The sequence below is a fragment of the Callorhinus ursinus genome, unplaced genomic scaffold (assembly GCF_003265705.2).
Source record: "Callorhinus ursinus isolate GAN/ISIS: 27379988/994484 unplaced genomic scaffold, GSC_fseal_2.0 scaffold2, whole genome shotgun sequence".
Classification (NCBI taxonomy): Eukaryota; Metazoa; Chordata; class Mammalia; order Carnivora; family Otariidae; genus Callorhinus; species Callorhinus ursinus.
Window position 1 is genome coordinate 83,125,366 of NW_027397064.1, and position 25,972 is coordinate 83,151,337.

Below are 25,972 nucleotides of genomic sequence, written 5' to 3' on the forward strand. Positions count from 1 at the left end.
TGCCTGGTTTGAGGCCTAAAAACATGACCTTGGGCAAGTTACTTAACTTCTTTCTGCTTAGGTTTCTTGCTTTGTTCAACAATATCTAGTTTAGAGATGTGATAATTAAATTATATAACATTGTTGCATAGTGCCTATCAGATGTTAGCTATTTGTATTTTTATGATACAGTTGTGATTATATTTGATTTTTATAGGATATAGTTTAGCATTTTTAACATCATAATTTTAAATATGTTTGTATATATTTTAAGGAACCTTAACAAATCTTCATTCCAGGATATAGCCTTTTCTTTTAAATAGTAGGGATGAATGTATAAGCTATCAAGATAAAATAGTAAGTTTTGAATGTGAGGATGATTGAATATTAAAAAAAAATCAATTCTCTTTCCTTTCCTTGTTGGTTGAGAATAGTGTGTATTTTTTTTATAGTGTTGTTTTGTGTGTGTGTGTAGAGCAGCATTGTTCAATAGAATTGTAATGCAATAATTTAAAATTTTCTAGTGGCCACATTAAACAAATGAAAAGAAATTCAGTTAATTTTGTTAATATATTTTACTTAACCTTAGATATCTAAATTCTTATCATTTCAACATGTAACCAATATAAAATTATTGAGCTATTTTACATTCTTATTTTTGCAGTAAGTCTTTGAAATCTATTGTGTATATTTCCACTTAACAGCACATTTCAGTTCAGACTAGCCACATTTCAAGTGTCCAACAGCCACATGTGGCTAGTGGTTACAGTATTAGCACAGTTATAGTATATAAACTGCTTTTAAATTCGTCCTCTTAGGTTACGGAGGGTTTTATGATATTTTGCAATAAATGATAAAACTAGATGCATCTAATAGGCAGACAGAAGTGTAAGTTTATAGTATGAAGAGAGCTATGAGAAAGGTTTGGGTTTGGGAGTGATCAATGAATATAGAGATGATAATTGAAATCTTGAAGTCAAGGACAGAATGAAACCATAATATCCCTAAGGATGAAGCTCTAGGGATTTCCTAGAAAAGGAGCCAGGTTAAAATAGGGAACACACCCCATAGGCTGGAGGAGAGCTGCTAGATGGTGGCATCCTAGAAACCAATGGGAGGGAGTTTCAAGGAGGCATGGTGGGCAGGACTGCCAAATGCCACAGTCTAGCAGAGTGAGGAGTGAAAATAGGTCATGATTAGCAAACTTTAGCAATGGCCATTTCAGTAGAGTGACGGCTAAGGAAGCCACATTGTGGTAGTATGAGCATTGCTTGGAAGTTCAAGTGAAGGCAGTGGGTCTATGTTGTTGTTTTATGAATCTTGGCAGGATAGTTGGTAGTGTTGAAAGAAGTGTGCTAATCATGAAGGAGAAGGAACCAGTGGAGAGAAAAAGATTGAAGGTAGAGGAAAAGGAGAATGATGGAACGAGTTTTTAGGAAAGGCATGAATGGATAGGGTTCAGTGCACAGGCAGAGGGATTAGTAATGGAACAGAAGAGGGTGAATTACGAAAGAGGAGTGAAAGCGTTATGAGACAGGAGAATTTGTATATGATAAAGTGGGTTCTTAGTTGTAGGCAACAATTTAAGTTGAAGACAGCTAGCTAGTTTAAGCAAAAAGGGATATGTTACACTCAATTAACAAAAGTGCCAAGGAACTAACCTTGACTATTAATAAGCTAGGAACAGCATAAGCCAAGGGAAACATCCAGTTACACTGTTTTAGTAGAAAATCCACTGTCACTTGCTACTTGGGAACCTGTGATACTAGGGATCATTTAATTAAGATTATCTAGCTGATTGTCTCAGAAGAACAAAATGCCTTCACTGTAAGATTTGATCTCACTGGAGGTGGTCACCACCTTGACTTATTCACTCCTGTTTTCTAAGTCTTACATGGATTTTTCTGATTGTTTGAATCCAGGTCCCATAGAAGGCATGATGCAAATGCATCTGGGAAATGGAGTTTTTAGCTTTGGAGGAAGCTAGAGAACATGCTAGAGGTAGAATGCAGCCTAAGTGGTTCTGGCTCTGATCTGTCATGAATTAGAGTTGAGATTGACCCAGGGTAGCAGTCGTCTGAAGATTTGAGTGGCCTGGGTGATTCACCTACAAGATGGCTCACACATAACCCTGTTGAGTGGATTCTGGTGGTTTGGCAAGAGGCCATGTGGACTGCCCCATAGAACTGTTTGTCCTCATGATGTGGCAGCTGACTTTACCCAGAGTGAGTGATCCAAGAGGGCAAGGAGTTAGCTCGAGTATCTTTTAGGACCTAACCTCAGAAGTCAAAAACCGTCACTTCCAGGGCATTCTGGTTTTCATGCAAACCAGCCCTCATGCAGTGAGAAGGAACTACCAAAGTCATGAATTTCAGAAGGTGAGGATTTGGGGGCCCTCTTGGAGATTGGCTACCATGCCTCCCCACATTCCCCCTGCCTGCCTTCCTTTAACAGCAGAGATGGATCAAATTTGTCTGTAGAAGGGAAAAACGACTTAAAAAAAAAATAGAATGAAACTTGCCAAGAATTTGGATAGAATGTGGTTCTGTGTTACATCTTAAGGTTACAAAGTGCACGGGATCTGCCAGTTTTTTAAAAGATTCAGAAATGCTGTTCAGTTACTTGTTCTCAGGCTTTCTCCTCTCAAGGCAGAGTACCAGAGTACTGATATCCAGTATCATAAAATCATAACTCAGTCTAGGTGTATGTATTTTGATGTTTGGAGATAATGAGGTGCTGATACTTTGTCTTCCAGAATAGCTCTCCAGTCCTAGTCTCTGAAATGAAGAGGTTTGACTAGCTGTCCCTGTGGTCCTTTCTCAGTCTCCATTCCCTAAGACCCTGACTAACTTCGAGAATTGGAGCGAACATCTCTGTGACATACTAGATAGATGTAGGGCATTCTCCCATGCCTCGGTCACATCATCTTATTTCTTTCATATCATGTATTGAAATGATATTGCTGATGTATATGTCTCCCTGCATCCTTCCTCCCCTTCCCAAAATTAAACTCCTGGCCAGGCAAATTTTGTCTTGTTCGCTGCTGAATTCCCAACAACCAGTGCAGTGCCTGGTAGATGCTCAGGGGATGAATGTCTAAAGGAATTATTTTTCAAGAAAATATACTATAAGTGTATAAATAATATACATTATTTGTAACAGGCCATCTCAGAAGTTCTGTTTTGTTTTCTCCTTTTACTTGACTTACGTCTTCTCAGCCTTTACCTTATCTTTTTTATCCTTTTTTTTTCTTCTGTTCTTTTTTGGTGACATTCCAGTTCAGGATTCTTTCTATGGCTGCAACTGTTTTTGTCTTGTTCATAGTTGGTGCCTGGAAGGTTCTCCATCTTGATTTCTTTCTGATATAGGTTATTCGGACTCTAACCACTGTTTAGGATAATTCTCTTAAGAGATGCATTTGGTAATCCTATGATTTTGTGCTATGTAGTCTGTCTGGGAGCCACATTTCTTATTGCTTTGCTAGCTTTTCCTTTTTGCTTGTCATATAGGATCCTTTTTGGGTGAGTTACTATGTTAGTCTTGACCCTGTCAATATTGATATACCTAAGGATTCTGACTTTAATATTTACAGAACAGGAAAGTCACAATATCTACCCTTGGGTATATGGTAAGAGCTTGCTCTCTTCACTGTGCATGGCTTGCAGAGAACACAGGGCTGTGTAAGTTAAGTAACAGTTTAAATCTGACATGATGCTCTCACAGAAAGTAGTGTTCTTATACAGATAGAGATACAGAAGTGTCTGTGTACCTCCATTGTTTCCCTGGAGTGAAAACCCCAGACCTGGACTGATTATCCATATGCATTCCAACCTGGCTCTGAGATCTTAGACTGTCCTCAGTAGAGGTTCTTTACAGTTTTTTGGATTATGGAACTTTTTGCAAATCTGACAAACTATTGACCTTCTCTCCAGAGAGACATCCATTTACATAAACCCACAAATTTTACATATATCATTCAGAAGTGCATAGACTCCTAAAGTTCACCCACATACCAGGGTTAAGGACCTCTAATCTGAATTCTTCTTCCTGTTTTTGAGTTAGAATTGATTTGGGAAACCTTGGAAAGATTGGTGGGGGCAGGAGGAAGGTCTTACTAGTTAAGACTCAAAACATCTCTCTCCTTGGAGGTTCTTCTCCCATCTTGGAATATCCAAGAATCAGACTACTGGGTCATTCAATAAACTTTTATCCAGATCAGGATTCAGAATTCAGGCTGGGGTTATTTTGAAGATAACATTTTAATTATGTCCTTTGATCTCATAGGTACCTCTGCATTAGCCAGATTGGATATATGTAAGGAGAAAAATCAGTATATCTGGACCATCAGGTAAGCAAATGGGACTTTGTTTTAATTTTTCCATTGATTCAGTCCTCTGTCAGTATGTGGCCATTTCCTATCATCTCTTCTTTACTGCAGGGTGGGTCAGTGAGATGACAAATATTTCTAAAGAGAAGGAAGCAACCATTCTTAAGTTTTACCAGATTACTTCGTCTGCTGCTTGAAGTCAGTTTTCTTTATTTTAATTTTATCTCATTATTATTTCATATATTCACACTTCTATAGCAGATAAAAATTCCCTGCTCTTCTTTTTATGTATTATACTTTGGAGAGTTGTGGACAGCTCTCATATTGTTCCTTGGTTGTCAGCCAAGTTAGACACATTTAACTCCTTTAATCTTTCTTTGTAATTCAGTCAGCTTGGCGGCTTTTTCTAGATTTCCCCCTATTTCATCTGCATCACTAATAAACAGAAAAAACATGTTGTCGCCTGGCTTCTTCTACACCTTTCGTTCTTTTTACTTCCTGGTTTTGTGTCAGATTCCTTGTTGAACTAAAGCCAGCCAGGCATCAGTCTTTGGACCACTTTGACAAGACATGAATGCCTTGCCTACAACTATCAGTGTCCCATGCAGTGATAGCATCATCGGTATATCCCAGATGGAAGAAAGGAAATGGGAAAGGAGAACAGTGAGGAGCAAAATAATGCATTTTTCGATTCTATGACAGACCGGTCCTTGCCACCCAGAGTAAATCATTGTACCTGAAACGTTTATCACAGGTTTTGTCCTCCCAAAGGGTTGTGCACGGCACTAATTTGAATAATGAGAAGCATGTACCGTGTGTTGTTTGAGGTTTGGCCACCGTTCTCACCCGGTTTCTTTTCTACATTCTCCCTCTCCCACTGCCTTTCCCAACATTGATGACTTGCTCTCAGAATCTGTGGCCACGAGCGGAACGGGGCAGGGGATCATTTTGTTGGAAATTAGATAGGCTTAGGTGGTCACACTTCGCGCCTCTGTGTGTAACATCTGAGGCAAGTGCTTTAGTTCTTGCTATTTCTGTAACAGTCGTTGGTCTTCTTTTAGCAGCCGATTCAGTGGAGATGGGCAGGAGGAAGGGACTAGTGGACCTTTGGTGCTATTCATCACTGCTGTATTAGTTTCACAACTCTTGCTTCTAGATGATGCTGAGCTTAGTGTAAAATATGCCAGCATGGGATCTGGGCTTGTCCCAGTTTATTTTTTCTTTTCATTTGGTTTGTAGAAAATGGACTTCTACCTCTACTTATCTTGTGCATTAGAGAGAAAAGGGTCATACCTCTAGGAGCTAATGGCTTATTGGTGTTTTTAGTCACCAGATTCAGGTAGTATATTTAGTTGAGGCTTCCAACAGCACACACTTGGCTTTCTCATTTGTGTTAGCTTTGCTTCTAGTACAGAATTGAATAGGATAGAAGGGACGGTTTTCCTGTTTGTGTCTGTGGCAACTTTCTAGATGATTTGTGGTTTAATCCTTTAAACATTTTTGATCGTTTATCACCTTTTTCCTTGTAAAGGCATAAAATATTCTGATTCTACTGTTATAATCCCTTAATCAGATTATTTAAATTTGGAGAAATCAAGGTCAGAATTACAGCTGACACAGTTGCCTCTGAATAGTGGCCTAAAAATTATAACACTTCGATTAGTTCTTTTTTTTTTTTTTTACCTGATTTTATGGACTTCCTTCATCTATCAGATTTTAGACAAGATCATGTGATTGTGAATCACATACTGCTTGGTCTCTGGCTTCTTAAACAGGTAAGTATGTAACCTGGACCCCTTTTAAGTCTGATTTTTAAAAAATGTTAATCTCTCATGTGCCTTTCAACTGCTGACAATGTTGTACTCAAGCTAATTTCTTTAGGCAAATGATAGATTCTTCAGCATAACTTTTGTTTCTTGAGTCTTTTTAGGACTTGTCAAACATAACAAAATGCTAACCTGACTTTAAGAGGCGAAAAATCCACCTCCCCCTGCCCCGTGCTATATTATTCTTTGTTCTCTGTATGCATCAAAGTGACAATCCCACACTGTCTCAATTGAGGGAGTCTAGCACAAAATAAAAAACAGCCTGGCACTGTTCTAGGCTGGCAGCCAAAATGTTTTGTGTAGCTTGGTTCTGGCAGTGGTTTTCGTGAGGCAGAGGGTCTACCCTCCCAGCACCACTGAAGGAAGGCAAGCAGCCTTAGTCTTTCCTCCTTATCCCATTTCTTTTCCTTCGTTTTCCTCTTTCTTCACGTAGAACACCATTGTAAAAAGACACAAACAATATTTCTTAAATAGAAACATCATTCTCCTCCCAACCTCCATGTTTACGAAATGGCATTGTTCCTTCTAGAAGCTTGTGTTTGGATTTCCCTTTTCCAGCTCTTAGAGATTTTCTTCACAGTTGCATTTTTGCCACACGTTTCAGAAAACCCTTCTGAATATTGCTAACTTTGGTCATGTTGACATAGTATTTTTGATTGGTTGGAATCTTGTCTTCCTTCATAGCTTATTATTTGAATGGAAACTCTTGAATGATACTTGCTTGTATTATATGGATCTTTAAGCCAATATATCTCTTGTCGAGACCAAAGTCTGCCATTGTTTTCTATTTTTGTCTAAAACTCAGGGTCAGCTCATAGCTTTTGCAGATTAAATACTCATTTTTAGAATGTCTGATAAGTATTGCTAGATGAGCAAATGAACTTCTGTGAAATATAAAGATGTGTATTTAAAATTTTTTCCTTTGAAATGAAAATGCAAGATAGAACACTGTGTTTTTAGGTTTCCCAACTCTCTCTAAATTATAGACAGTGACTTATTATTACAAGGGGTGTGAAAATGTAGCATTATGATTTTTAAGTGATGATTTGAGCAGGAGACTAGGTTTTCATTATGAGCAAGCATTCTATGAAATTTCGTAGAATGTTCCTCAAAATGTAAATGTGTTTTCTGTTGTATTAAACAAAAACAAATGACTGACTTTCAAGTGGTCTATTTTAAAAATTAGTGTTTTGTAATCAAAATAAGAATAAATAGGCAGAATATGTTTTCTAAGGAGGCAATTAATATTATTTTGACTGATTTTTATTTTAAAAAGTTGTCAATGATTTTTGGCAATAAGAAAATTACTTGGGGAGGAAAAACTCATGAATTTTTGTAGCAGTGTAACACATGTGACTGAAAAAAGTAAATAGTGGTTCCTGTTAGAAGTATTAATGTGAAGCATTTTTATATGCCATATACACTGGGAAATATATCTATTATGGATACATTAAGATCAACCTGTACAATCTAAGAGTTGTTTTTTTCCCCTAGAGATTTATTTTTAATTTAGAAAATGCTTTAAAATCATGAAAAAGGTTTGTAAGACAGGTATAGGAGAATTATGCATTAAATAAACTCACCTGTTATTTTCTCTCATTCTCAAGACAGGTTCAGCAACATATTGGCTCATTAATTTAACAAAACAAACAAATACTCATATTGCTTTGTATGTATAATGCACATGTTAGTAAATGCTACAATTCTCTATCCCCCCCATGCTGTTTTTTTAAAACTTGTATTTAAGTGCCTATTTCTGTCAAGTAGCTAAGATGAATCTGGGTGGGATGCTTGTTAAGTTATATCAATTAAATCTTTAGGTCAACATTTTATGTTTCAGAATTATGACATTTTTTAGAAGGGAAGACAGTGAAACTTTTTTCTCTTGGTCCCGTTAAGTGCATGACTGTCTTGAATCCGCTGTGCCAAGGTGTGATAAATAGAGACCAAAAACTTATTCTCTGTGTTCACATATTTTGAATAATGTTCATTGCATATTAAATACTATGCATCAACTTTAAATACATTTTCTCCAGTGGTATAATTTTTATTTGCAATTAGGCCCTTTGTCTTTTCTGCGGTAGGAACATATCTTTCAGTGACTTAGGAATTGCAACATGAATTGTTGTATTTATTTGTTTATTCTAACTATGCACAGAGGCGTAGTAGAAATATATTTAAGATCTGTGATGTTTGAGTGTTTGAGCAGTTGTTGCTGTTGTTTTGGTAAATGCAATTGAGTTGTTTATTTTTGTAGGTAATAAATTTTAGTTTTGTTTAATTCAGAACACATCAAAGCTTCTGTATCTTTATAGTTTGATGTTACACAGTTTGCAGGAATTACTCTATAGTAACTTAATCATATTTGTAGCAACATGGAAAAATAGCTTTTTTGAGGGATGCCGGCAAAGTTGGATAAATACTAAATTTATTATTTTAACTAGGATTTTATTTTATTATATTAAATATCATGTTTATAATTATGAATGGTGTTTTACTTCATCTGAGTATCAATACAGGTTTTGAACCTTATTCCTGGCTAGGTGGTTTGAATATTTTGTTTAATATCAAATATTGGTAACATGTAAGATAATTGATTTCTAAGTTTAAATAGTAGTCCTCTTTCCTTAGGCATATGGTACACACTTCAGTGTTAAATTTCATTAGAGACTCTTGCATGAAAGTGTATGTGCTAATTCAGTTGTTTTATTCCCCCTCTAATTTTTGATACATTTTAATTCCCCCTGCCCGACATATTATCATTCCGTAGAATACTGTCACAAGTATGTCATATGTTTTCTGTGGCATCTCACACTGCTCACTTTTTATCCATAGTACCATATGAGTTCCCCCCTTTTCAGGTTTACACTGCATATTTTAAGCTGCTGATAGTGTAAGTACATTGCAAGGTAAAGTGACATTTAGCTTTTTGAGCTAGTCTCAGTTTTAGCATGAGAGCAGGGTGGTTTTTTTTTTGTTTTGTTTTTTTGTTTTTTCCTTTTTCCTCTGCCCTAAATCTTCCTGTATTTCCCATTAAAACAAAGAAATTCAACAAACAAGCAAACAAAGAAATTCAGAGATTTGGCTACAGCAGCAATTGAAATGCATCAAAAAGTGGCTACTACAATTCAGTTTTATTAATGAATGATCTACATTGGTTCCAGCTGTGTCCATGTGATTAGGCCTTCACCAGGCAGCAATGGGTATTTCCCTATTGCTTTTATTTGATTTCCAAGAATGTGTCATCTGTTACATCAGCCCCTGCCAATATGCCCCCTGTAAAAGTGTTTTGTTTTCTTTTTCCTTCCAAATTTCTGAAGCATAAGTTGAATACCCACACATATCCCTGCCGAAATATTGTTTCTAGTGAATAGTGGCCTAGGTTTCTATGCCTGGTGTTGCATACCAAAATTCCAGAGTATAAATTAAAGTAAATGTTTATTAAGTTTATCAGTAAATTCTCAGAAGTGTGGTTGCTTGGTAATGCTAAAGATAGACTATTTTTGCTTTTACATTTCCATCTTAATATTTTATTACAGTGGTATAATGTGTTATAGAGGTGGACAAGCTTGCAGATTGAAATGGGGATCGTCCAGATTGTTCCCTTCCCTGGACCATATGGTATAGTTCTAAAAGCCTTTTGTATGCTGTCTGTTCAGTTTATTGTAAACTCAATCTTTAGTGCACCTAAAAAGATAACCAAATAAAAATGGGCCCGAGAAAAAGGACTTCATATCATGTAAGGGCCCCAGAAATACTTGTTTTAAAGGAAATAACAGCAGATGAAATTGAAGTTGAGATGATATAAACAAAGGAGGCTTGTCATTCTCTGAATAGGCTTTTGAGTTCATATGGATTGTCCAAGATTGCCTTTGAATGCTGGCTTTAAAATGAAGGAATTTATGTTATCTGACTATACTTATTGTCCTCATTTATCCCATTCTTGCAGTCTCATGAAGAAGAGAATGTAGCTCTTATCTCTTTTAGAAAGGAAGCTTCTACCTAGGAATAGTGCCGAAAATATATATAAGCCCCAGGTTTTATGAATATAAGTTTTTTGTTTTGTTTTGTTTTGACTGACTTCAGTGAGAATTTAGGGCTGGACCTCTCAATAATTTCATCCATACAACCATTACCCCGACTCGGGATTATTGAAAAGTTTCTAATTCCTTTTCATCTCCCCTTCCGTCCCCCTCCCCGCTTGACCTATTATAGTTCTGTAATTCCATTTTAGGAAAATGGAATAAGAGATTGCTTATCCCATATGCAAAGACTCTTTAAAAGCTGGGAATGAGATGATTTCTCCTGACTCTCACTCCCCCTTCCTCCAAAGTAAGCTACTGTTAGAGAAGAGCATTAGACGTTACCCATTGCTTTTTGGCACAAGAGGTTTGTGCTGAAATTCAACCAAATGAGTGGGGGAAAAAGGAGAGCCTGTGAAGAGCATGATTCTTTACTCTATCATTACCCTGAACCACTGAAAGGGTAACTGAGAGGAGCTCAAATGTTACTGGAATGTGTAATTTCCTTTTGAATGGCCACAGTGAAATATATTTGAACAAAAAAGGCAGAAAAAGTATATGTGCCTTATGGAGCTGATGGTGATTGAAATTAATGAATCTTTCCAGTTCTCTCTGATTGAAATTATTCCTAGAATGGTACACATTCAAAATCTGTCCAACAGAAACCTATAGAGGGTATTACCTTAAGGAATTTACTAGAAGATAGGTAGAATGGCACAATAATTTAATAATGCTGGTGGTAAATTGGACACAGCATATTTTGGGATATATATTTTTTCAAGTTTTAAAAAATTTTAAAAACAGAGTAATTGATTTCAAGTTGCAAAGGAAGTCTTTCCTATTTAAAAAAATACTGTTATTTTATGGTCTTTCGTTTATTTGGAAGCTGCTTTCTAAAGTGCTCACACAATGGAAAACATAGTTTATATTTTGAAATAAGCTAGGTTCCTTGTTCCCTCTCTCTCTATTCTCTTTCCTTACACTCCTTTCTTCCTAACCTTTTGCTGTTTGTTTGTATGTGTATATTACGTACATGAATGATACATACCACACTATAAAAAATGTTATTTTATAGGTTTGAGGATCAGTGAGGAAGAGAAATAAAAATCTTGTAATGACTATGTAACAAATGGATTTCTGTGGAGGAATTAGAGCATGCTTATTTAAGTAGTCTGCGCTACTGCAAATTGTAGAAGTGCAAATTCAAAATTGTTTTTATTTCTTCTGGCTAGGAAGACCTAGATCATAGCCTAAGTCGACTTGACAGTCTAACTTAAGTAACTCCTCTTTGCTGCAGCTTCCTTTTAATGGTAAAAACACCTCTGGCTCCAGGTAGTGGAAGATCTTACCGATGTGACTGAAATGAGGAAGGTTTTTATTTGTCTCATGTCCTAAGAAGTCTGGAGGCAGTTAGTTCGCAGGAAACGGATGCCATCAGGGACGCAGGTAACATCTCCTCCTCTCCCATCCTTAGCACATAACTTTTGCCTTTTATTTCACAGATGACTGTTAGACCTCCAGAAATTGTGGTTGCCTTGAAGCAGGAAGAGAAGTGAGGAATGCTCAGAAGCCTTTTCCTTCTGGGAAGCATCCCCTTTCCCTCACGCCTCCTTTCTTTTTTTAGAAAAGGATGTCTGCTCACGGGAGACATCTCATTGGCCAAAAGTGTATCACATAACTACCTCTAGTATGAGAGGAAAGTATTTTGGCCATCTTGCTTCTATTCTGGAGGAAGGCGGAGAGAAGAAGAATTGGAATGAATGTCCAGTGAGCTGTCCCAAAGTTATCTACCATACTTCTCCCTTCTTTTGTATAATTAGTTGCTTAGACCTTTGAACTTTCTGGGTACTTGGTGTCTATAGTAACTTGTTGTTGGTTCCCTTTTGACATCAAGTACATATGTTTTGGTTTTGTAACGTTATTTCTGTATCTGATGACAGGAACTGTAATTGGGTCATCTTGGTGTCTTTACATTTAGCACAGTGCCTAGATGTGGACCCTCAGTTAACAGTTGTTGAATAAATGAATGGGTGAATATTAGGAAATATATTTCTAATATTATTGGTGCAAATCATTTATGCATATAAAGGATACAGTAATATTTTTAATTTGTGAAAGGCTATGGACTGTATTTTATTTTTTGTTGTTGCTCCTCTTTATTTTTACTTTTTAAATTATTTTTTAATTTAAATTCAATTTAGTTAACATAATAGTGTATAATTAGTTTCAGGGGTAGAATTTAGTGATTCATCACTTGCATATAACATCCAGTGCTCATTCCATCAAGTGCCCTCCTTAGTGCCCAGCACCCAATTACCCCATCCCCCCAATTACCCACCTCCCATCCAGCAACCCTCAGTTTGTTTCCTAGTTAGGAGTCTCTTATGGTTTGTTTCCCTCTCTGTTTTCATCTTATTTTTCCTTCCCTTCCCCTATGTTCATCTGTTTTGTTTCTTAAGTTACACATATGAGTGAAATCATATATTTGTCTTTCTCTGACTGACTTATTTTGCTTAGCATAGTATACTCTAATTCCATCCATGTCATTGCAAATGGCAAGATTTCATTCGTTTTGATGGCCAAGTAATATTGCATTGTGTGTGTGTGTGTGTGTGTGTGTGTGTGTGTGTGTGTGTGTATACACCACATCTTCTTTATCCATTCATCTGTTGAGGGACAGCTGGGCTCTTTCCATAATTTGGCTCTTGTGGACATTGCTGCTATAAACATCGGGGTGCATGTGCCCCTTCGAATTACTATGTTTGTATCCTTTGGATAAATACTTAATAATAGTGCAATTGCAGGGTCTGGACTACATTTTATTGATTTGTTTGTTTTTGCTAAGGGAACATCAAATTGTCAAAGTTGTTTTGAGTGAAAGATATTCAGTTACAAAGGTTATAGGAAAATCCTCAAAATGACTTAGTACCAGTGCTTTTGTTGGAGTACATTATTCCATGAGTAAATACAAATATAATTTCTTTTTAACTGTTTTGCGTAGACTATTGTTTAAATAAGGATATCTTGCAGTTGTTATATGTTAAGATCTCCATTTTTGAAGAAGTAAGCAATTTTAACTTATTAACATGGCAATCAGGTAATTTGATAACTTATATTATTGATGTTACAAGAAGGAGTTATTAGATCCTTGGTAGCCTCATGGCAAAGAGCACACTATATCACATTTTATCCCAGATGGCATTTTGGGTATTTCTTTTAGTTCTTAGAGTGACAGCTTCCTATTTTTTCAATACATTTGCAAATAGTAATGTACGATAGAAAAATATGTCTACAAGAAACCCGAAGAAGTCATCTTTACATCTGCTTGCTTTGCCTAAACTGTCTTAGAGGAAAGCAGGCTACCTCTTCATTCAAAATCTGCAGAAGAAATGGCTGAGTGTAGCCTGATTGTGTGAATCAGTGCCTCACAACTCGTCCAATGTCTAACTTAAATTCCTTTAGTTATATTTCCATTCTGTTTCTGTTACTTTGGCCTCAGAGGACAAAGAAAACAACTATCCACTATCTCCCATACAACATTCCATATATAGCACCATTTTAATAAATTCCTCCCTTTTCATTCATGATGGCAGGATTGTTGGTACCTTAATTACTAAAACAACCTGTGCATGGATAGAACTCATCTCTAAGCAGGGAATGTATTCAAATATCTGGAACTTAAATTTTCTTTCTGAGCAGTTTATAGTCACTGGAAATAAAGGAAGCCCTTTTAACATTCAGAAGCAGTCCTGGGGAGAGAGTTCCTACATAATCACAATTTAGGCAAGATAGTTTCCTAGATTTGGACTCAGAATTGGGTATTGATAGTCTGTTTTGGCACTTACGCTGCTCTTTTGGTCATACTTTTGGAGGGAATTATTTATGGACCAACACTGTGCACTTAAAAATGTGTGTTCAGCCCTTTTTTCACCTTTGTATTCTTAGCCATCACTATAGTATCTGGCACATAACAGGAACTAAAATTTTGTTAAATGAATTGTTTTAGTATCCCTTGGTAATGCTTCTTAATACAGGTAGCTTTATGCTTTACATTTCTTCATTCCTCTTTAATTTTATGCTGCCTAATGAGCACTCGTAGTTAATTTTTTGTTGTCTTTATCTTCTTATTCAATAATATCTCCAGTGATTCGTAACTTACCTGAATAGTTAAATGCAGTGGTAATGCCTGGACAATTCACTTTATGATGCTGCTGTAATCTTTAATCCAGGGATATCTTTTTTTCCCCCTCTCTCATAAAATGAGGACTTATTGTAGCCTATTGATGAGAATTCATGAGTACATTAATTGAATGGCTATTGTGTATAAAGCACTTTGCTGGATTATGAATAGATATAAACATAAATTGTGTACAAACTTTGCTACCAAGGACAGGTTGGGCAGACACACATGTATACTATATAATTATAGTATAGGTGGGATTGTGGTAACTGCTCTAATTGAGGTATAAGCCAAGTTTGGTGGTACCATAGAGGGAGGAATAATTGCTTCTGACTGGCTGAATATGGGTGAGCAGTTGACGTAAGCTTTTGTAGATCAGATGGAATTTGAATGGAGTCTTGAACTATATGTAGGACTTTGACAGGTGGTAAAGTGGAAGGGTTCTAGGTAGAAGAATGCACTAACAGTGCTTGCAGGTGGGAATGAGTATGGAATGTTTTAAAAAACATTGTGTTTGGGTAACGGTGTGTCTGGAATTGAGGCTAAATAGGAGCTTGGAACCAAATTGTCAGGGATTTTATTTCTTGTTAAGTATTATTTTCTCTTCTATAGAGTAAATCATAGGTGTTTGAGTAGAGGACTGACATTAAGGTATCTGAAACCTTCAGAAGAATGGAAACAGATTAAATGTAGCGGCAGGTGGGGAAGACAGTCAGAAGCTGAGGCCCAATTGAGGTTGAAGATGATGAGGGAGGCCTGGAAGGAGGACCTGATACCAGAGGTCTGGGGTAGGTCAGCTAAAAGCCCTGTGGGTTGTTGATTGGGCGAGTTGTGCAGCAGCGTCCTGGCTCCCAATAGAGGTGCTTTCAATCGTGGGCCTTCTTTCCACTTACATCGTTTTGGAATACTGCAGAACATGCCACCTTTCCTTACACCTGGGAGATCAAGTATTTTAGCCTGCATTTGAGAGGAAAGTACAAGGAAAAAGGGGTTGAGTGGTTGTTGAGGGAGCTGAGTTACCTGCACAGTTCTTCATCTCCTCTTTATAATGGGGTTCTTGGCTTTCCGGACTTTCTTTCTGGGTTCTTGGCTCATTGTCTTGAAGTAGAACTCACTTTTGGTCCCTTTTTGAGCCCGAGCTCAAATGAGTGGTAACATTTATCACTCAGTATTGTAATTATATCCAGGTCTGAGGCCAGAAACTATATTTGGGTCATCTTGGTATCACAAAATACTTAGCATGACTTTTAGAATGCAGTCATTCAGTAAATGCATGTTAAATAAAGCACATTTGTTTATGCTTTGCAGTCACGGACCTTACGCTCTCTACAGGACAAGCATGCTCATCTCAGGATCTTGCTGTGCCTGCCGCGTGGAAGGCTTTAGATCCAGATCTCTTTAGCTCCCCACCCTCTTCTGGTTTCTGTTTAGATGTCATCTCGTCAGCGAGGTGTTCTCTGACAACCCTATATAAAATATCACCCTTTCCCAGCCCCAGGCCTCAGTGGCTCTTTTTATCCTGTATTACTTGTGCTTTATTTTTTACAGCACCTGCACCCTCTGATGTACATCTACTTGATGATCGTCTTTTTACTCCAGTTAGAAAGGAATTTCCTGTGATAACAGGAACATTTATTTTGTCACCTAATTTATCCACAAGCACCTGGAACAATGTTGGGCACATAGTGGGCACAATAAATGTTTGCTAAATGAATGAATGAACGGCAAAGATCAGATGGGAAAGGATAATAAAACACGAATATGCCGGTTTGTTTACAGATTTATGCAAGCAATGGTATCGTTGTTATAACTTTTATAATATCAAGTCGTTAGTATTACTCTCAGAAAAATAAAAACAAATTCTATTTTCTATAGATTGTGCCTGTGAAATCTAATTATAGATTAGTTTTTGTTTTAAAAATGTTTGAATGCCAAGCATATCCAGTCAGAAAACACTTTTATTATCCATGCCAGCTTAATTTTTAAGGCAGTGAAATGGAAGACTGTCATTTCAGCAAGCAACTTATTTTCATTTGTGAGAATGGAATATTTTGAATATTCCAGTTGATTTTTGAGGATGATTTTACAAGAAAATAATCCTCGTTTCTGTACATTGTACATTTTGCCTTTAAGACAGAAAATAATTAGAAACAGGCATGGAAATTATTTGCCTAGAAAGGTGAGAGCTTATAGCTGACTGATAAATGTCAGGAGGAAGGGACAGTCAGTTCCAACATAAAAGGTAAATCTTAGTATACTGAAAACTTTAAATTTTAAAGAAGATCTGGTTTAACAAATTATTTTATATGCATATTTAAAGTTTGCAAAGAGAACCGAGACTGTCACGAGCCCAAGCCTCTATTTTAAAAGTATTTTACTGCAAATTCACTTGGATATTTTTCCAGAAATCTTAAGTCTGTAATTTGGCTGTAAAAAAGTTGGTTACCAAATCAATATTATTATATGGCTTTTAGTGTCATGAGAATTCCCTTTTGGAAACCTATAAAAACTCATTTTTTCTCACCATAAACTTTATCTGTCACTTTTCTATAAGGTCAGAGTACTAATGCTGGAGGTGATCTGCTCTGGGACAGAGAGTCAACAAAATGGTCATAAAGTTAAAAAATGTCACATGGTGCTTTCCTGAGATTAGGATTTCTTTTTCATATCAAGTTCATGCTAATTTTAAAATATGGAAAGTTACATGTTTGATAGGTGTATACTTAGTGTCCCTTTAAAAATAGATGAAATGTTAAGCTTGCCCCTAATTTTTGCAGTTACGTATTTTATATTTTTCTTAGTACTTTTGTGTTTTCTGGAGGCTAATTCTTAATTGTTTGTATACTTTTAATGGTAGGCTGTTTTCCTTCTAGGTTTATAAGTTAAATTTTTCTGAATAGATGGTTTTAAAAATGAAATATGATGAAAGTGTTGCACTGGAAAACAATTCCAGGAATAATACTTTCTTATCACTTGAAATGTGTTTCATGGTTTCATGGTATTTAAATTGTAAAAAATAGTAGGACCTGGAGGTTCCATTTAAAAATATTTCTCTACGAAGTCTGAGTTGCTGTTGGGTTAATATTTATTGAGTATCCATTCACCTCTTGCATGTATCACTCTGAGTGATTATTAAAAATTGTGAGACTGCGTCCGTGGTAGTTGACTCTGCCATCATCCCTCCTTTAACATGTGTAGCTCATATGGATGATTACACAATAACAGTTTTCTGCTTTTTTAATACAGACACTTTGGAAATTGAGTGTGAAACTAGAAATTCTTTTCAATTTTATTCACCTTAATTAAATATTTCCCCTTATTTCAAGACCCGTATCTAATTATTTAAGGCACAAGTTAATTTTGCCCTTTTACTTGAACTTTAAAAACTTTGAGTTTGCACAATATATGTTCCTCTTCAGAACTATGAGTACCAAAATAGTATTTTAGTTTCTAACACACTCTGTCAAAGTGCAGCTCCAGATTCCTTATGGATAAATAAAGATCTTGATCTGTTTACAGTTATTTAATAATTCAAGTACTTTTAAAAATTAACTGTACTACTTTTATTTCATGCATTAGACAAGGAGTATTTGTAAAACCAAATTATGGTGTTTGTGAATAGCTGTAGCCCCATTAGTTTAACCCTTGCTGATTAGTTTTTTACTAAGTTTCTTTATAGCAATAGTAGTTAGAATAATTTGAAAACCACTGGCAAGTTCCTAGAGGGGAGTAAGCCTTCAGTAATTGGGAAGTAGTTTGTTATTTCAAACAATTTGGCCTCCTTCCTAAAGTTAGGAAAAATTTATAGTTTCTTTTAATTGCAAGTTGAAACATTCAGTGAAGATAACTTGAAGAATAAAATGAAACCTGGAGAGAAAACCACAATCACTCACAGTTCTACCATAAATGAGTATTTATGCCTACCTGTGTGCATGTGCATTCTCTCTCACGTTTCTATATTCATTTCATCTTATATTTTTACATACTCATAGCATGCAATCATGCAAGGGTGGAAACATTTTGCCATGCCAATAAATGTTCTTTTTATTATGATTTTTGATCACTGATCATTTAATTCTGAAATTCCTTTTTTTTTAGATTTTTTTATTGTTAATCACCATACATTACATCATTAGTTTTTGATGTAGTGTTCCAAGATTCATTGTTTGTGCATAACACCCAGTGCTCCATGCAGAACGTGCCCTCTTTAATACCCATCACCAGGCTAACCCATCCTCCCACCCCCTTCCCCTTTAGAACCCTCAGTTTGTTTTTCAGAGTCCATCGTCTCTCATGGTTCGTCTCCCCCTCCGATTTCCCCCTCTTCATTCTTCCCTCCTGCTATCTTTTTCTTTTTTTTTTTTCTTAACATATATTGCATTATTTGTTTCAGAGGTACAGATCTGTGATTCAACAGTCTTGCACAATTCACAGCGCTCACCATAGCACATACCCTCCCCATTGTCTATCACCCAGCCAACCCCATTGAAATTCCTTTTTGTTGGATATTTTGGTTGCTTTCAATTTGGAGCAAAGACTTCAGTAAAGATTCTTGATGATTTCCACGGTTAATTTGTAGAAGTGGTATTGTTGAATCCAAAGATAGACACAGTTCTGAAGCTCTTTGTATTACATTCAAATGTGATAGGACATTTTAATACTTCAAAGCAAATCTAGCCTCTTAGCATTGGTAGATTAGGTAGCAGCCTTCAGGGCTTGAGAAGGGTCCTTTTAATTCACAAATGATTCTCATCCATTCTTCAAATGGCTGAAATTTTGCCATCACCTGTTGCTCCCTCGTAAAGTACAAGTACTCCTCAGAGAGGTAACAACATTGTTGTGCCTGGCAGGCATGTACTCTGAACAATGTGCAGGAGTTTATCTGATATTTTCAATTTAGTTCTTGCAAGTAAAGTTTGGAAGCAAGGACAGGGAAAGGGACATTAGAACATTGAACAAGAGGAATGGTAAGGGGGAATAAGTATTTCTTTACTTCAATTCTGCTAAGATCTGTTGAGCGACTCTTATATGAAATGCAAGATATTACGTACCCAGTTTTATGAGTTTAAGTTATAATTTCTCTCTACAGTGAGTCAGGCTGTTTGTTAACTGTGAATGCTAATTAATCCAGTAGAGAGACTTATGGTCCCAGATATGGTACATATACATGTTGGATAGAGATGCAAGGGGGAATTAATTAACTCCTAAGCAACCTTACTCTGTTTGAACACAGTGTTTGCAAAGTGTGAAATTACTTCCTTAAGAGATGATGAGGATGCAGAGCTGGGTTTGGGTAGTTCGCAAAGAATATTCTGTACTGTATGTTTCCCTGCTTCATTAGACAAAATACTTATATCATTGGAATGTCTCCTTGAAAAACCAGCTGATAAAGAGATAATAGTGACAGACAAGGCCACTAAATAGATAAAAGTCATAGTGCTTGCTCCAGTCAGGAAACTTTGAGCTATTGCTACTTATCTTTTTATTCAGTGGAAACTTGTGTGTCAGATGATACGGGCAAGCCTGTGCTTCCTCTGTAGAAACTATGGAGAATAGTAGACCTTCTAGAAATTATACACTGTTGTTTGTGTATGCCTTCTCTTTACTCAGCAATCTCAATCCTAAATATCTTCAGGATTTAAAAATTCCAGTCTATTATTATCAGACTGACTCTTTTTCTTATAATAGTGGGTAGCTAATAATATGCCCCTTGTGATATTTAAAAATAGTGATACAGCTCTCATTACCGTATCTCTTAGCCCCAGATTTACTCAGCTCTGGTCTAAACTGGCTTTCTGGGCTTTTGAAAATTTATCACTAATGATCTCTAGAATCTATCCAGTTTTTCTAGTGTTGGCTTCTTAAACCATTAGTAAATGTCTTAGACCATTGACAAATCAAAAAAGATTCTTGAAAAATATATGGCAGCTAGAAAAAGACCTGCTGCAATACGTAAATAGAAGAAAATGTACTTTTAACCAATCCTACTTCTAATAAATAAATTTCTATAGTTAGGTAGAACTTTGGAGATGGGAGAAGTGTCACTGAACATTTTAATTGGTACATCTTTAAAGCATGGTTTTATGGATTTGGATCTTTAAGGACAGATTCCAATATTGGCTTCACCTCACGTTTCCTAACACCATTTAAATAAATCTGTTACTGCAGGGTGACTTTCATTCATATAAAATGAATATTAAAAATATTAAAGGTATCTAACATCAGTTCTTTTAAGGATATCTATTTCTAGCCCTTCAGTCCTCTGGAAATTTCTTTCTTCTCCCAAGTGTTTACCTGATATTCTTTTGCCTCCTGAGCTGTTAGGTTTTTGTATTTCTTGAAAGTTGATTTCCCTCACTGATAAATAGATTGAGTTGTGAGATTATGTCCTTTTCATTTTTCACTGGAAGTGAGTAAATCCAGAACTTTATACTTGGTGACATTTATTTCAACCCATCAAGGGAATGCCACCCATGTTTGCTTGGGTTGCAGCACTTCAAATAGGACGTTGAGAATGTTTGTGTGTTAGAGTCACTTTGCTATTTCTGTTTCAGAATTAACTGAAAATGTGATATGTGCCTCCCACTTGGAGAGGGAAACTTCTCAACAATTTTTTATTTAGTTAAGATGGATTAAGTTCTTAAAAGATGTTAGAGCGAGACTCACTAGCGCCAGTATAGTTAAGAATCTGTTAGTCATTTTATTTGAAACTCATTTGGTGTGTATATTTATAATTGTCTTGCATAATCCAAGTCTGAGTTAAAATTTGGCATAGAAGCCAATGTAGGGTAGCAAGATAATGCTTCTGACCAAGAAAAATATGCCAGTCTAATGATTAAACTGGTTGAATCCTTCCAGGTCACAGACTTGACTGTCCTTGTGTTAAATATTCTTGCATAGAGCCTAGAAAGATCAGAGAAGATAGTTAGTTGCCCATGGCATGAAACTAGGGTTCTAAACCCCTCAGTAGGGCTGCTGGCAGAACTATTTTCCTTAGAACGAGGTGTGACATTTCGAATACAATAAGATACCACCTGTTATATTTTAGGTGGGTGATAGAATTTGTGCATCAAGTTCTCTCTGTGAGAGTAAGTAGTAATTAGTGGTAGGAAGGGGTGATTATTTGTGGTTGGTAACAGTAAAGGTCTTGGATGAGTTCAAGAAATTGTCAAGGCCATTGCTAAAGAGTTTTATGGTTTATTGACTCAACAGAGAGTGTTGAACACTTTCTGTTTGCTAAGTGCTGAGGATATAGTGGTAAGCAAGCAGACCTGGTCACTGTCCTTTTGGAACTTAATATCCAGTAGAGGATTATATAGTCACTCATATAAAAATATTCTACAAGTGGTAAGTACAAAGAGGTACTACAGATTGTTCTATCAGGAGACTTAGACTTTGTTTGATGGTGACAGTAGTAAATTATGACACAGACTGAGCTATCTCTATGGCTGACCTCTTTGCCTCCTACTTCAAACCATTCTTGTCATATGAATCTTGGATATTGTCTTTCTCCCACCCTAGTCATTAAGGCCTCTTGTCCTATCAGAAACGTGTTAGTCTAGAGCTGGGGGTGAAGGATAAGGGTTGTGGGGTCAGGGAAAGGATGACTATGTAGGACTCTGGAAGGAGTTACAAGAGATTAGAACAAAAGTTTTGAGTTTTACCACCCTAACTATAGGGTATTCTATATAACTATATTGTGTGGTTTTTACCACTGATGTCCTAGATTTACAAACTATTGGGAGTTATGATTAGATATAATATGTGATACATATATTTATCATCTTATACTGATATTTATATTTCACATGCATATAAATATATACTGCAGTATATATCATTTACATATTAATAATTATTAAACATTGATGATTAATCCAAAAACTCTAAAGACTAGAAAATGGACGCACCTTTTACTTATATCCTACCAGGTACCTGCAATGAAGTATAATGGGAAGATATATGACTGTAGGGTCCAAAGACCTGGGTTTAAGCCCTTGCTCTGTTACTCTGTGATGCTCAATATTCTCCATTTCTTCCTCTATAAAAGAAAAGTGGTTGGTCAGTGGCTCCCACATTCCTTCCACCTATGAATCTGTGAAACACCTGGGCTTTTCTACTTAGGTATCCATATATGAGTGGATCAGATAATCCTATTTTCTCCCACTGGACTGATTTGCAGCTCATTTCAGGAAGGTGGAAGCCTTGGAGAAATGCCATCTTGAGAAAGCAAATACATTATTCATCTTGTCAAACTTTTATAAAATGAATAATTGTTGGCAGAAAGTATTTAAAAATGCCTTTTCTTCTTTCCCATTAAATTAAAGTATAATTACTAAATGTGAAATGGGATCTCCAGATTTATGGTGAGGGAACTGGCTTCTTATCCTAGTTCCACTGCTAGTATTAAACTAGGATGGTGATAGATCAAGCAGATTAAAAAACTGCAGGTGATTTTCAGAATTCATGGATCTCAGAGATATTCATTCTTTTAGGCCATTAAACTTGCTTTGGCCCAGAATGCAATTGCTTGTGGTGTTTCTACCATTTCTTTTATCATTGTTACTTCTCTTGTATTAATAGGTTAAGATAAACTCATATCTGCATGAAAAAATATATCTAATAAAGTCTCCTTTCTATGAAAGTAAGAAGAGACTCCGTCTTTGAAAGAGAATATAATAAAATGTGTTTAGATAAACTAGCTGCTTGATGTAGTTTCAACTTCGGGAATAATGGGAAATCATTAGTAGCAGGTGGAATGCTGCCTGACACTCATTTGCTTGGGACCTGTGGGCATGAAAGCAATGCTACTTTAAAGGCAGAATCAAGTTCCCATTTCCTCCTGATTTTTAGTGCAGCTCTACAGAAACGTAGTGACATTCACAATGTGCCGGATCCTGGGAAGCCCCCAGGAAGAGAATGACATGGCCCCTGTCCTGCAGACTTTCAGAGGCCCAGAGGGAAGTGGGACCTGGAAAGAGTAAAACCAGTACTGAGACTGTACAGAGCAGAGGGGAAGTCCTGTTGAAAAGAAGTTCAGGGAAAGGCTTTATAGAAGTGGTGATTCATGAGCAGAAATTTTAAGGAAAATTCATGAGGTGAACAGGAAGAGGCTGACGGAAAAGAAACAAAGGTGTGGAATCACAGAAGGGTAACTATGTGAGTGTGAGCACTTGGTACTGCAATGAGGCAGAGTCTGGGCAAGTGGGGGGAAAGAGATCACAGGGGAGAAGGAGAAGCAAGGCCGTGGTGAAGAGAAAGGAAGGGCCAGACAAGCAAGGTCTCACTGCCATGTGTAGGGCCTTGGGCTTTATCCGTAGGTGGTGGAGACCTTGAAGGTTTTTGAGCATATCACCTCATGATCACATTTGCATTTTGGAAGATTACTTGTGGCTGGATTATGGAGAAATGTCATGACAAGAATCAGATGGTGTGGCAGCATGGAGACCTAGTTAAAAGGGTAATGCAATAGTTCAAATGAGCGATGAGATGATTTTCTGGTGTAAAATTTTCTATTGATTCATAAATATACTGCCACATTTTAAAATGTCAGCAAACTGAAAATAGTTTTAGTATTCAGTAGAACTAATTCATTGCTACTTTTATAGTTTGAAATTATTCATGAAATTGATAGCAATGAAAAGTTGAAAGAGGATGAGTATTTTTTCAGTGAAATTAAACTAGTAAACTTCTCACAAAAAATCATAGTTATAATTTTGCTATATAGTATGGACTATAACTTCACAAAAATGTAAAGCAATGAATTTGTAATATATACACATCTATTTATTTGTGGAAATTATGCATAGTTGAAAACAAGTGAATGATGTCATAGTGTCAGTGTGTATAAGTATTTGTTGAGTTTGCATTTGATACAGTTATAACCAAGACTTTGTATTAATTCAAGTTATGGAATAAGTGACTGATAGTTAAACAGAAAGGTAAATCTCACGTTGAGAAAGAATGAAAATATCTGTTAGGGAAAATTAAATAGCAATATATGCATATAAGATTGTAATTTTTAAAAGAGTTTGTATAAAAGATCATAGGAAATCATTTAAATGGAAAAGCACACTTGAGAATTGCTTTAAATTGTGTCACAAACAGGATGGCATATACATCTTCTTACCAAATCTTGGTTTTGATGCATAAATCCTTAGTTCTTCATTACCACAACAGGAAACTAAAGTCAGAACTGAAGAAATTAGAACACCCATAGCACTATGAGGCAATAAAATATTATAGTGCTACATCTCTTTCAGTATGAACCCAAGATTTTTATTTTTAATGTTACTATTTAAGTACACATAGTAGTACATAAGTTATCATAAATGTTAGGTTGTATGTCCATAATTAAATAGTGATCAGTTTCCATAATGCATTATCTTTAATTCAAACTAATGCTCAGGAATCTGAGCATTCATTTCTTACTGTTTGCCAAACTTTCTTTAATTATGTAGAATACTGTTGGTGCCTGTAGTTTTAGGATTGCAAGGTTTTTTACTCTACAGTTGATACCAGATTGTATTTTAGTACTCAGAGATTACATTGAGGTTTTAGGGGTTAGGATGAATTTGCTACGCCTGATTTTTATAAAAAGTTTTTTAAAAATAACTTTTTGGTAGGATCTGCTTATCTCTGTTTCCCCCACCCCCTGACCCCCATATGATACTTGATTATAGTGTGATACCTTGAGGATACTTTTTTTAGCAAAATGTATTTTTACTATATATTCACCCTTAATAGGTTCTGTTAGTGGAATTGATAGTGACATGTTTCAAAGCAGAAATCTTTATGCTTATTTGTTTTTTACTATTTAATGAGATTTCAGGTATATTTTAACAACTGGGGTTTCCCTGATGAATCATTAAAATAAGTGAGTGGGTTGGAAGGTAATGCTAACTTTTCTCAGTACTGCCCTGTTTTATCCTGCTGGGTTATTCGTTGCTTTTAAAATAGAACCTGGTGTGTTGGAGTTGGTGGGTGGAGGTGCTGAAGGGAAGGGGTCAGTAAGAAAATACCAGGTAAACCTCTGATGACCTATTGGGAAGTCCTGCTCAGATTTTATTTTCCCCAACTTAGAGCATTTAGTGTTTAAGTTCACTGTTTTTTCATTCTGCCAAGCTTAACTTTTTTAAATATTATATATAGGCAAGTAGAAAATATATTTTCAGCAATTAATTCAAATATAAGGTATCAAGCAATGTGTGCATTAGCCTGTGGAATCAATTTCTCATGTGTGTGGGATTAAAACCGTTAATACCATCATCACTGAAACCATACCTTCCTACAGCTAATAGCAGTAAGGTGTCTGTGGAATATATTAATACAACAATTCCTCTGATTTAAAATTATTACTTGGTATTTGGTTGGAAAATTATTTGAATATTATAAGTAACTGAATTGACATCATATATGAGGGCTGATTACAGGTTTCTAATGTGACTTAGGTTTAGCTTTAAAAAAATCCACATGATGTATGTATACTTAGTGCATCTTTTTCAGTAAATCAATGGCATATTGCAAATTTCCGTTCTCTGTACTGTCAAAAAAAAAAAAAACAAAAAATAAAAAACAAAACCTACGACAGCAAGTTCTAACTGTTAGAGGAGGTAGACCAAAATGTAGTTCACCTTGA

General features: G+C 36.1%; 1 protein-coding gene across 5 annotated transcripts in view; it reads left to right on the top strand.

Annotated features, from left to right (window-relative positions):
* The window catches only part of GTDC1 (glycosyltransferase like domain containing 1), a 373,244-nt gene that overhangs the window by 18,120 nt on the left and 329,152 nt on the right, over positions 1-25,972 (top strand). For all 5 annotated transcript variants that reach the window (XM_073884347.1, XM_073884349.1, XM_073884362.1 and 2 more), the window contains exon 2: positions 4,264-4,327. The gene's annotated coding sequence lies outside the window, so the exon portion shown is untranslated. The remainder of the gene's footprint in view (positions 1-4,263; positions 4,328-25,972) is intronic.